Source organism: Saccostrea echinata, unplaced genomic scaffold (assembly GCF_033153115.1).
Source record: "Saccostrea echinata isolate AGI-Se365-2 ecotype Australia unplaced genomic scaffold, CSIRO_AGI_Sech_v1 ptg000028l, whole genome shotgun sequence".
NCBI lineage: Eukaryota > Metazoa > Mollusca > Bivalvia > Ostreida > Ostreidae > Saccostrea > Saccostrea echinata.
Window position 1 is genome coordinate 3597095 of NW_026889777.1, and position 12427 is coordinate 3609521.

At 33.3% G+C, this 12427-nt stretch overlaps 2 long non-coding RNA genes across 3 annotated transcripts; one reads left to right on the forward strand and one right to left on the reverse strand.

Annotated features, from left to right (window-relative positions):
* Positions 1 to 5685: 5685 nt before the first annotated feature.
* On the forward strand, positions 5686 to 8568 carry LOC133193636 (uncharacterized). The gene is made up of 2 exons (XR_009721958.1): positions 5686 to 5748; positions 8259 to 8568. It is a non-coding gene; the product is annotated as an uncharacterized LOC133193636 (long non-coding RNA).
* Positions 8569 to 10035: 1467 nt separating this feature from the next.
* Positions 10036 to 12212, reverse strand: LOC133193637 (uncharacterized). Of its 2 annotated transcripts, none has more exons than XR_009721960.1 (3): positions 12125 to 12212; positions 10479 to 10594; positions 10036 to 10335 (listed from the first exon to the last, which is right to left on the reverse strand). It is a non-coding gene; the product is annotated as an uncharacterized LOC133193637 (long non-coding RNA). The 2 variants fall into 2 exon arrangements; XR_009721959.1 differs by having other exon boundaries at positions 10459 to 10594.
* Positions 12213 to 12427: the final 215 nt, after the last annotated feature.

The following is a 12427-nucleotide window of genomic DNA, read 5'->3' on the forward strand; positions in this document are numbered from 1 at the left end:
TTTTGTTGAGCTTGAGTGATAATACATAAAATAATTCTGCTGATCTTCTTGATAAATTACATCTGCCAAGCTTTTTTGCAAGGGAACATACTCCTTATCAACAAGTATGAGGCTCAGTTTAATACCTTATCACATTTTTTTTTTATTCAGGTCTGCAAATTAAAGAACTTGTAATTTTTTCTGCACTACTTTCTTCTCCTACCGATTCTAAAAATAAATAGAGGTATGTACCCAAATTGGTTTGAATACTATCTAGGAGGTTTCTTGACTAGAAATTGATAACTCGGAGACAATACGTTCTATTTCCACTATGAAAGAGTTATACTTCTTAGTGCGCTCTTTTGTGAAAAAGTCGGAAAATGTACAAATCTCGCGGGATTTCTGGGACAAGCGCAACGTAAACATGTAAACAATATGTTGAATGTAGATGAACAAATCCTAAGAAAATGCAAATGAAATATTTTATTGTTGTGGACTTTATATACATCAAGAGTAGGAATGACAACGATATCAATTTACATCTATTGTTGATCGTATTTATCTATTTATCGTATGGTACATCTAAATACAATACACATGCCTCGGAAATATCGTATTTTTTATTAATGGATGATAAATTTAGGGTTCTCGCTCTGTTACATATGTCTTTTAGTTCTTCTATTCTTTAATTGGAATGACAAATACATTTAACATTTAAACTTGGATTGAGATTGGCGTGTTTCGTATTATCCGCAACACCATGCTGTCCCAGTCAAACGACCAAACGCGCCTCTGATTTTGAAGAGTTCACTAATGGAAATAGAACGTATTAGCAGAAACATTTAGGTAAGATCTTAATTCATAGCTAACTTCAATGTGTGAAGTAAGGCTTAAGTAAAATTAACAACATAAACAAATATATAGTCGCACTTAAAAGCCTGGATTGACTTTAATACGACCACTTGTACAAACCTTGAAGTAAATAAAATTCTAGCATTATATCTCTCAAAACCTTTTTGAGCACATGTTTGCTTAAATTGCACCAAATTTTACTGGAAGTTATTGTTGACAAAGTATTGGCAGATATATATTAAGATCAATCTCAAAGCTATATTCATCGTCCATACAAGGCAAATAAATCCGAATTACAAAACAAAAACGGTAAGTTGAATTAAAAAAAATACAATTTAATTTTTTCAATCAATGTTAAAACAAACAGTCAAAACTGAGTCCCTCTGCATTTTATTTCCCATCTGAAATATTTCATAATACTTACGCTTGTTTTTGTTTTGACCACCCACTACTGACACAAGACAAGCATTGCCCACCAGTAAAAATATAACCAAACGTTGAAAAGGCGTCATGATATCAAATGGTACACTCACGATATATGAAAAGAATGTTTTCCCTTCTTCGTAATGCAAATTTGCTTCGTTTTGATTCTGCGTTCACTATTTAAGATTTTTTAAAAATCTACAAAAAGTTGCATCCTTCTTTCTCGTGCTCTCCATTTGTAATTTGAAATCAGGAAAATTGAAAACAGTCTTGGGCCAAAGTTAATTGACACAAAAAGGAAGCTTTGTCAAAGTCAACTTTTAAAAAACTTGACCAAATGTCAAGCAACACTTCATTTCCAAAGTCCCTTGATTCCCCATCTTCGCTAGCCAAGGGTTTCCGATCCAAAATCTACTCTACAAAAGTAGATTTCGGATCGGAAACCCTTGGCTAGCGAAGATGGGCACACCCTGAAAAGGCATATTACATTTTGAGAAAGCACTCGGTGTGAATCGATCAAGGTACAAGTTAAGTAGACGCCGTTTTTGAATCGGTACCTGGATGTTTCGTGTCCATGAATGATTCGCACTGGTATGTTTTACTCCAAATTGGTTTTTGCACTTATTGTTGGCAGTAATATTATACATGGTATACTATGCTGGGTGGTATGGGAAATGACATGAGATTTTATTTTTTGTTTGTTTGTTTGTTTGTTTGTTTTTGTAACAGAAGATGTTAAACCCCCTCCCCCATTATTATCTATATACTTAAAGCATTCAGTCTTTGCTCATGTCTGTCTGAGGACATAAATTATTTTACGGGGACACTTTGCAAGTGAAAGTCATGTTAGAAAAATTGATAGAATGAATGTGTTTTGAAGAGTAAAAATAAATATATAATTTAAATCAGTATAAAAAAGAAGGGAGAAAAAACTTTTAACCATGAAATATCCCTAACAAAAAATATTATAGTTAACTATAGTTTATTATAGTTAACTATAGAGATAACTTTGACATTATGAAAACTTTGATATACTACAGTGATAACTTTGACACTTTGATTAACTATAGTGATAACTATGAAAACTTTGATTCACTATGACACTATAGTGATAACTTTGACACTTTGATTTACTATAGTTAACAATAGTTAACTATAGTTAACTATAGTATTTTTTTGTTAGGAATGGAGAAAATGAACAGTAATCAAACTCAAAAGTCCATTGAAACAATACAAATCGGGAGCAGAGCAAACACGGACCTCTAAAAACATCAGAGGTGCATGGGATCAGGTGCCATGGAGGAAATAGCATCCCCTGTCGACAGGTCACACCGGCAGTGTGCTCATTGTCATGATCGGCCAAACGGAAAAATCCATAGGCAATTCAGTGTTTAAAAATGGCCTAACAATAAGTATGAAATATGTCAGTCAACATTCAACTTAATGATCATAGATTGTATTTGCTGAGAAGGTCATTATATCAACCATAGAACTTGCGAAATGATGATTTTAAACGAGACTGTTGATATCCTTGTTTCATCAACTTGTTTGTGAATAGCTTGCCTCGTTTTAGAAATTGTTCGTACGTGGAGCATGCTCTTGCGTATCGAATCAACTGGGAGATATAAATCCTATATATTTGTGATAAATGCATATTGCTACGTAAGTAAGGGAAGTTGACGATAGAAAAGTTGAAGTGTCACTTTTATCATAAAGTTTTGTTGTTAAGTTACCATTAACGTCTTTTTCTAGTAAAATATCCAAAAGTGAAACGGATGTGTCAGGCTGTGGTAACTTTGATTTCAAGTTCACTGGGATATATTTATATATCGAGCCGATACATGTATACATGTATAGAGAAATATCACGTGACAATTACGTAATATACATGTACATGTAGAAATATCTTTGAAAAGTCTTCTTCTCAAGAACAGCAACATCAAGATTGTTCATATCAATATAGATGTATGGCAAACCCTTTTACTATTTATTCGTAAAATAATTTTTTCTTTCAATAAGAGAGATATCTCTTTAGCTTAGAGAGATATCTCTTTAGCTTATAGAGATATCTCTTTAACTAAAAGAGATATCTCTTTGACCAAGAGAGATATCTCTTTGACTAAGAGAGATATCTTTATAACCTATAGAGATATCTCTATAAACAAAAGAGATATCTCTTTTTGCAAGAGAGATATCTCTTTTACTTAGAGAGATATCTTTTTAAGCTAGAGAGATATCTCTTAAAGCGAGAGAGATATCTCTTAAAGTTAGAGAGATATCTCTTTAACAACGTTAAAAGAGATATCTTTCTAAGTTAGAGAGATATCTCTTTAGATTTTCAGAAAGAGATATCTTTCTAAGTTAAAGAGATATCTCTCTTAATGAAAGAGATATCTCTTTTCAAGTAATCCTTAAAATGAAATAATTATTCCTCCCTAATAATACGAAAGCGAGGCTAGACACCACATGGCAGGAAGTGTTATGTTTGATGATCATATATACGGTAGATCTCTGCCTCTGGAATAGATTCAGCATGCCCAATCCGAGAATGAAGTACGTAGAAAGAAATGCTAAATCCCTTGTTTGAAACAACAAAAGGATAATGACTACTTTGTTGATAAACATGCTAAAGTCTTTATATTCAGGAAAACGAAAGTAGGCTAGCAATAATCTCAACTGCGATGGACCGAATTTTCTCAGCTTTTGAAATAATCAGTTGTTTCTAATTTTAAATCTAGACAACACTGAATTACTTGTCATATTTATTTAAGTTATATTGTAAAATAGGTCAAATTTAAAGACTACTTTAATTAACATCCTCGTCGAAATCAAGTTGAGAAATCGGGTGGGGGTCTATTCCGTTGAACATGCAGTGAACTTTTGCTGAATATTTTTATTGGGCGTAATTAATGTTGTTTTGTGGAAAAAAGTGGGGAGATTTGCTCCCAGCCGACCACCAGCAATTCTACAATTAGCCTCATTAGGTTCTGATACTCATGGTTTAATGCACAGGTGCTTGGGGACAGGACCCCCCCCCCCCAACCAGGCCCGTTGCAATGATTTCAAAAGGCGAAAGGGGGGGGGGTAGCAACTTCTCCAAAAAAAATAAATGGCTCTCTGATTTATTTTTCATGATTTTTTAAAGCATTTGTTGATGTATAGTGCACTATAAAAATTTACAATTGATGCAATAAGCTATACATGTATATATGTATCCAGAGATATATATGTCTCTGGTATCTGATGTATCCCCCCCCCCAAAAAAAAATATAAATAACCTCTCTATTTATATCATTGGTATATTTTTATACATAGCTTATTAATGCATTAATTGTGAATTTTTATAGTGCATTATACATCAACATCTTTGCTTAAAAAAATTAATCAAAAAATAACCCGGGAAGCCCAAAATTTTAGAGGGTTGGGTTGGGTTGTGTTCCTGTTCCCTTGAAGCACCTGTGGTTTAATTATGTACATTTTGTCTCTTGACTTTTATACAATAAGCTGAACTCTGATTGATTGCAAAGGTCAATAATATGCGCTAATCATTATCCTTCAGTAAATCGCACAAAAAATTAACAAATTTATTAAATAAATTCAGTCTAACTAAAATTAGATCTTTATTCCGCTCCAACAAGATTGCTACACATTGCGATCTAGTTGGGTCTAATTTTAATTTTTTCTGCTCTTACTAAAGGAAAGGGATCAAGACATTCTTTGATTTTGATGCAAATTCTATTGTGTGAAATGGAAATAAAAATTATAATAATGGATTGCCAAGTCATAATTGCAACACTTCTTTTATGGAAATCTATATCTTGAATTGTTTTGGTTTTTTTTAGAAGTTTGAAAATTTGCCTTAGCAGAATAGAAATATACTTTCCTTGTCATCTGAAATGTAGGAGAATATAGGTACCCCTTAATCTTCAGAATTTTTTTGCCCCCGCCATAAAATGGTCGGGGGGGGGGGGGGGGGCATATAGTGTTACCCTGTTCCTTCATTCTGTCATTCCGTCATCATTGAATTTCCGTTCATTATCTCGGCAACAGTTGTACACATTCAACTCAAATTTGATATATGGATACGTCATAGGAATATGCAGTCAAGTTTGAATTGAATTTGGTCATGGTATTGACAGTTACCTCCCTTGAACTTGGAAAAGATTTAAAAATTCTCAATTTCTAATCATTATCTTGGCTACAAATGTGCAATTTACAATTTGCAATTTGAAATTTTGGCTGTGTGCGGGGGCATTTGTGGTGTTACCACACACATCTTGTTTGTAAAATAAAATCCTTGCCCTTTGGTCTTTGTTTTCATTTCCCAGCAAAATTAATCTATCATGGTACATGTACATTCTCTGACAATTCCTCAGAATTTTTTTTTATATTTTTGAAATCAAATATTTCTGAAATTAAGCAAAATGTACTCTAAGCTAACTTAGGACTGTGCTCTAGACCTGGTGTATTCCTAAGGGAATAGAGAGCCAACAGGTATTTATTCTTACTGATTGCATGACTAAATATTAATAAAATATATTAATCATATCTTAATGAATTCCATCTGTTTAACAATCTTTGATTTACCTCATTACTTAAAAAAAAATGTTACACAGAAGAATTGTCCATTACAGAAAGACAACTATAGTTGTAAGGGTCCAATCACTATGAATATATTTCATTGAACATTTATATGGGAGTGGGATACAACTCAACAATATTAGTTTTCTTTATAATATCCTTAGCTTTCAAATTTTATACATGTTTGGCCACAGAAGGAAGACACATGTTGTTTATGAGATCACAAAAAATTAATTTGTTTGTTTGTAGTCCATTCTGCGTCATCACATTTATGGTGATGTGTTAAATACACATAAATAAATACATGTATAACTTTAATTCACTCTGTCTTACAAATTAAAACCCTTCAATATTATATACAGAGGTAGTTGATGAAATGTTGACACCTACACACATTTTAAATGAACTTAAAATTTAAGAAATACCAGGTACATGTTCGAAGATTGAATTGTGTGTCTTTCAAGCTTGTTTACTTCCATTATGAATTAATAATTAAACCCTTAGTTTGGCCCTCTCTCACTTTCATATTTTTAGCTCACCTGAGCCGAAGGCTCAAGTGAGCTTTTCTGATCACATTTTGTCTGTAGTCTGTCTGTAAACTTTTCACATTTTCGACTTCTCCAGTACCAAGCTGGGCCAATTTCAACCAAACTTGCCACAAAGTATCCTTGGGTAAAGGGGATTCAAAGAGCAAGAGCCACTTAGGGCCTTTTTTGGCCCTGTGAATTTCTGAAAATTCAAAACTGTATAGTTTTAGTCAACAAGGCAGTAAATAATGCTTGAGCACTTGGTGAATGAATATCTACTGAAAATGACGTAATTTTCTTTCTAGTCAATGCATTGTGACGTCATTATTCACATAACCCGAATATTTCTTCAAAAATGACCAAAATATGATGCCATTTTTCAATATTTCATATAAAGCACAACCTTCGATCCAAAATGTTCAAATATATTATAAAAGAACTGTTAATGAAGATTATAAAACATATTTCAATTTTTGGATGGAGGGGTGTGCTCATATTTTAAGTCTTTGCTGAAGGTTCTAAAAAACACCTGTTTTCTGCAAAATTCCATAACATTGCAATTTCACACAACCTGTTTTTCAATGCCTGGACGCTTCTAAGGAAATTTTGTTATATAAACTGAAAGCACTAAGTCTCTACTTTATATTAATGTTGAAAATGGTACACGGGGTATTAGTCAATAAATTGGTATATCTACAGGGCCATTTTATGCATAAAGTGAACCTAGCTCTTTGTTCAAATGAACGGCCACGCCTTCTTCCAAGGGGAGATAATTATGAATTTGTGAAAAATTAATGGCATCATTAAAAAATCTTCTTCTCAAGAACCACTGTGCTTGAAAATATGAAACTTATGTGGAAGCATCCTCAGATAGTGTACATTCAAGTTTGTTCAAATCATGACCCCTGGGGTCGGGTGGGGCCACAATGGGCGATCAAAGTTTTACATAGGAATATATAGGAAAAATCTTTAAAAATCTTCTTCTCAAGAACAACAAAGCCATGATTGGTCATATTTACATGGAAGCATCCCGAGGTAGTGTAGATTCAAGTTTGTTCAAATCATGACCCCTGTGGGTCAGGTGGGGCCACAATGGGCGATCAAAGTTTTACATAGGAATATATAGGAAAAATCTTTAAAAATCTTCTTCTCAAGAACAGCAAAGCCATGATTGGTCATATTTATATGGTAGCATCTTCAGGAAGTGTAGATTCAAGTTTGTTCAGATCATGACCCCAGTTTAACATAGGAATATATAGGAAAAATCTTTTAAAATCTTCTTTTCAAGAACAGCAAAGCCATGATTGGTCATATTTACATGGAAGCATCCTCAGATAGTGTACATTCAAGTTTGTTCAAATCATGACCCCCGGGGGTCGGGTGGGGCCACAATGGGCGATCAAAGTTTTACATAGGAATACATAGTAAAAATCTTTTTAAAAAACTATTTCTTAGAACAGCAAAGCCATGATTGGTCATATTTATATGGAAGCATTCTTAGATTAGTGTAGAATCAAGTTTGTTCAAACAAGACCCCTGGGGGTCTGGTGTGGCCACAATGGGTGATCAAAGTTTTACATAGAAATACGTAGGAAAAATCTTTAAGAATCTTCTACTCAAGAACAGCAAAGCCATGATTGGTCATATTTAAATGGAAGCATCCTCAGGTAACCCCCCCCCCCCCAAACCACTTTTATATTTAAACTTTTCAACCTTTCAAGACTAAACTGATATCTGCTTTTTCCTAGCCATAGTGCTCAGGTGAGCGATGTGGCCCCTGGGTCTCTTGTTTTTAATTTTATATTATCTATTCCTTTATTTGCTTAGCTTGACATTGAATGATCAGTTACATTACTACATTTTGTTATATTTATTTTTGAAATAATAATTTCACAGGTGAATCACAAGAAGCAACTACCTAAACAAAGTTGAGAATCTGAGGGTGTCCTCCCAAACCTATCCTGTCCTGTTTGAAGAATTCCAGGCCAAGAAAATTGATGCACAGACTTCTACACTCTCTGCACATTTACTCGTTTTTAAATGTCTAAAATTGTTTGAAAAAGTTTAATTACTTACTGGTACCGTGTATATGCATGTATCCACATTTCAACAATGACAAAGCAATTTATTCCCAAGTCAATAAAACAATGTATCAGTGTTTTCAATATCTTTATTTGAATTCAAGATAAAAAGGTTATTACATGTACATATCAATACTTGTTTTTTTTTGTGTACTGGTAATACATGCTATGAAAAATTGTAATATCATAAAGTATAGTCACCCTGATGCTTATACTTATGTGACTTTTTTTTATTTAAGAGGTCTTCCCAAGTTAAGTCAGTAAAATCTAAATCTGCAAAAATTCAATCATTAAGGATTCAAAAATACCTTCCAGTTATGGCTGAATTGTCATGGATTCTACCTGCATGTATACTATAATTGAACTATGCCTATATAATTCAATAACTGTGAACAAACTCCAACATTATACCCCTATACATTTTTTTTTCTGAAAATGCCAATATCAGTTTTCTAACTGTGACCTTGAACTTGACAAAATGATACTGGTTAAGAAAGAAAAGATGCATCTTCTATTCATCATAAATCTTTAAATAAAAGGGAGATACTTACTGTTTCTCAATTAAGACATTATGGACCTGACATGAGCAATTTTTTTGCCAATGACCTTGAACTTGCCACAATATCATGGGTAAAGGTTATGAGGTACTTTCAGCTTACAAATAATCTTTGAAGTTTCCAGTTTCAATACTTATCCATGAGGGAGTAATAAAATGAAAACAAATTTCACACAGTTACTGCCAGTAACCTTGACATTGGATAAGGTCATGAAACACCATTTAGTCATAAGCAATCTTAGTGTCAAGTATCATTTGCAAATTATGCATTTGACAAAGGTAATACACTTTTTCTGCCAGTTATCTTGAACTTGCTTAAAAATGACCTTTATTTAAGATCAGTCATAACCACAGGTCATGCTCAATATTTGCGATAAGTATGAGCCTCTAAATGTTCTCAATTACAAGATATAGTCAAACAGGAATTATAGATTTTTATAAATTTTTATTTTATAAAATCACCTTAAACTTCATCAAATAACCTTGGGTCAAGGCCATCACACATATATTCAATCTATGCATGAGGCACAAACTTCCAATGCTTCTTCAATAGGAAATCAGGGTTTGGGCTACAGTCAGCCTTTTCATTCAGCCCTCACTCAAAAAGTGTAAGGTAAATATGAACAACATAAAGAAAAGAAAATGAAAGAAAAGACAAAAATTGTATATTACTTATAGATGAATGAAAAATGAAAGATATACTTGTGTATTGGGAGCTAGAATTAAAAAAAAAATCAAAAATCTTAATTTATAAACTTGACTGCCGTTAAATTGAATGTATTGTGTAAAAATATTATACATGTGAAATATTCTACCTTTCTCTACCATTGGCCCATACATGTCTGAGAGAGGAACAAATGACAACTCTGCATAGGAGATTGATATCCTACAAGTTTAAATAAGGTCCACAGTATCAGTAAACATAATAAAAAACTATACTAACATCACATGTAATTTTTTTTTCTGTAGCCAGAAGATTAATAATAGGACAATAATTTCTTCTTGGGTTGCAGTTTTGTTGAAATGTATACAGTGAATTGTTAAATTATGGTCACTTGACATAGGTGGAGTAAAACCTCTCTTATTGATAAAACTTGGATATGTCAGAGTTCCACAGATCCATATAGGGCATTCAGGACAGGTGGGTTCAGTTTCTGGTGGCCAGATAGTTAAATTGGTAGAGTAAATGACTACTGATTCAGGGAGCCCTGACTTGAATCCTGGTCTGGTCCATACACCCCATTGCTTATCTCTTTTCTGTCTATGCAAAGAACTTGACAATGCAGACTTTCCCTCAATGATAGAAGTGCTTGTCTCTGCAGACTGTACTTGTGACCTACACATACACAAGGAAAAATCTTTTAAGACTAAGAGAACATAGTGTCTTTTTGAATTGATCTATTTCACGTTTCAATGTTGTTAACAGCATATTTCTAAGTTATAATAAAAAAATACATACACATGTAAAAATTAACTCACACTTTTTTAGGTAATCATATTGACATGTTACAATCACTGGAATCTTGGACATCCTTCGCATTCAAAGACAAGTGTCACAGAAAGTGTGTTGGACATACCCTTGTTGCACTTCATATCTGAAACAATGACAGAAAAAATTTGTAGGGGATGTTTCATTAATCATTACACATAACTGATCTTTTCAAATTAAATACAGTGGTCTGCAACTGCACTAGAAAAACATGAAATCAAAAGGCCCATGGCCACAATGATCACCATAGTCACTATGGCCATGTTGTTCTTTATAAGCAGACCCCCTCCCCCCTCTTCCGAAGTAAAACTTGATTGTTTTGCCTGTTCTAGCTGGCTCAACCCTAGCCCCTGGAGACATGAGGATCCCAGCTTCCTTAGAAATATTACTTATCTTTTTATTGTTCTTGAGAAGAGATTTTTAAAGATTTGTTTCCATATATATTCCTTTGTAAAACTTTAATTGCTCATAATGGCCCCACCATACCCCCAATGTCATAATTTGAACAAATTTGATTGAACGTACAATACACAACCTAATGCTTCCATGTAAATACAGTTGAACTTCAGTATCGAGAACACTGATATCTTGAATACCATGGATATGTCGAAGTCCCAATTGCTTATTGTTTAAGTAATATACCCTTGATATCTTGAATCCTCAGATATCTCAAAGTTTTTTCTTAGTCCAATTGAGTTTGAGATAATGAGATTTTACTGTATGAACAATTATGCCTTAGCTTGATTGAGAAGATTCTATAAAAAATTCCTACATATTCAAATGTAAAACTTGATCACCCATTGTTGCCCCATACTACCCTAGAGGGTCAATTAAGCTATGAATGATTGTGAATCTACACTATATAATAAAGCTTGCACATAAGTTTCAACTCACCTTGCCCAGTGGTTCTTGAGAAAGATTTATATTTATCAAATATATCATAAAATTTTCACTAATTATTTATTATCTCCTATTGAAAGAGAGCGGGACCTTTAATTTGAATATCTTTCATTTGATCCACAAATTTAGATCAGAATTCAAAGTTCAATTGAGCCTTCAGCACAGGAAAGCTAAATATGTTTAAAAATCATTTCATTCTAAGAAGGGGGATACAGGGCTATTTTTCAAGTCAGCTTATTTCTTTCCATACCAGTGAAGGACAAACTAACTATTTTCAAGATGATAAATACAGAAAAAAAAAATTTTTCTTCACTTATAACATTTTAACCCCCCCCCCCTTACACACACACACAAGGGGGGGGGGGACAAATTATTTGTTTTCAACATTTTGAGGTTCAGATTATTTATTTCCAAAATCTGCAAGTCACTTCCCCCTTTCAGAATCAAATGATCTACTCGCTTTCCACAGGCACTTGTTTCTGTAATACTTTTTTTAACCCATAGTATGATAGTATATTAATAACATAAGGTATCCAACTCGTATGCAGGTACATGTAACGATCACAGGGAGTGCTTCCGGAATGTAAACAATGTTAATAAAGAGAAAGAAATATTTGTAGATCTACTAAATTGTATCAGTCATCACGATGGGTTTTAAGATATATATATTCTTAATTTATATTGTTTACATTTCGGGAGCAAGCCCCTGTGATACGTGATCGGCTAAGTTTCTTACTCTGAACTTCTTTCCATTAAATCAGTTGATCAAGCACTTGTAGAAGGACAGCTCCCTTTTTGTGTCGTATCTTGTGGTCATTGTTACACCTGCAAGTCAGTAATTTGCTCACAAATACCATAAAAACACCACATCATGCCCACATGTTCTACTTTCTCGTCTCTACTTTCGTTTTGATTTAATGCATTTCCGTGAATATAAAGCTTACTTCCGGTAAAGGGAGAAGTCATTAAAAATGTTTTTTAAATAAAAATAATGTAGAGAGATATCTCTTTACAGTAAAGAGATATCTCTTTTTGCTTA